The 1,360-nt window shown below is 48.7% G+C and overlaps 1 pseudogene; it reads right to left on the reverse strand.

Annotated features, from left to right (window-relative positions):
* Nucleotides 1-808: 808 nt before the first annotated feature.
* On the reverse strand, nucleotides 809-989 carry LOC142583778 (U2 spliceosomal RNA; annotated as a pseudogene).
* Nucleotides 990-1,360: the final 371 nt, after the last annotated feature.

Genomic DNA, 1,360 nt, shown 5'->3' on the forward strand with positions numbered 1-1,360 from the left:
AATGCATATCGAAGTCATGAGACGTGCAAGCTTTTGCATAGAAAGAAGCGAATCATACGAACATAGTCCTACTAAGACTACCGACTAAGGCACAGCGATCAAGAAAATGTGTGTGTTCGTTCGTGTGCCACCGATCTAAAATAAATCTAAAATAAATGTGTGTGTATGTCTGTCTGTGTGTGCGCGCGTAGGTGCGTGCGTGCGTGCGTGTTCGTGTACCACTGATCAAGACCACCGATTAAAAAAAATTAAATTATGGAGTTTTACGTGCCAAAACCACTTTCTGATTGTGAGGCACGCCGGAGTGGAGAACTCCGGAAATTTCGACCACCTGGGGTTCTTTAACGTGACCTAAATCTATGTACACCAGTGTTTTCGCCTTTGGCCCCCATCTATATGCGGCCACCGTGGCCGGGATACGATCCCGCTGCCTCGTGCTCAGCAGCTCAAAACCATAGCCACTGAGCAACCACGGCGGGGACCACCGATAAAAATAAAAGTGTGTGTGTGTACGTGTGTCTTTCTTCGGGGATGACCAACTTCGCCACATAACAGAAATAAAATTTGCTTATACCTTTGATCTAAATTCTGTGTCACCTCTATGTCGTGTGCCCAACAGCTTCGATGGTAATCATCCTTCACAGCAGTGGCATGACGTGTGATTTTTCTCCTCTTCATGACTACTGATGTTTTCTTTCTCTGTCTTCAGTGCACTATGCCGACGCCACTAAGGTATGAGTGTCGTAAGTCGTCTTTACAGCGAAGTTGTATATGGCTAGTTTCCAGGACATCGATGTCCGTAGACCTAAAACCATGGGCCGATCCCGAAGACAGTGCAAACCGGACCAACCCCTGGTGGAGGTGAAGCAGTCTTCAAGCACTCCGTCAACTTGTAAAAATATGTTTAATATCTTTGATACAAATACAACCCGTTCATGATATTAAAGTGATAAGAACAGATACTACAATTTGACCCGCGTCGGCCGTGTCTTCATTAGCACCGCCCGCTCTTTGTCGGCGTTCGGAGCGCTTGCGTATCTCCTTTACTTTCCTTCCGCCCTCCCGTGGTGGTGGTCGCGTAAGCTTGCTGCCCGCCAGGACCGCGAAGCAGAAAGAAATGTGAAATTTCCATGTGGCCCTGATCCCGCAAACTTAGAACGTTTCACCGGAGCAACGCCCAGGGTTTCAGAGGGAGTTTGTGGGAAACCAATTTTGTGTGGCCTCTTGCTCTGTGTGACCGCTTGTGGTTTTCGAGTGACCTCACAACGCTTACTGCACTGCGGGACGTTGACCAACGCACTGCCCCTTAACTACGGTGAAGGAGAGTGTGCCCTCGAAGTGCGGTGAGGTGCGTGCCTGC

The sequence above is a fragment of the Dermacentor variabilis genome, chromosome 5 (genome assembly GCF_050947875.1).
Source record: "Dermacentor variabilis isolate Ectoservices chromosome 5, ASM5094787v1, whole genome shotgun sequence".
NCBI lineage: Eukaryota > Metazoa > Arthropoda > Arachnida > Ixodida > Ixodidae > Dermacentor > Dermacentor variabilis.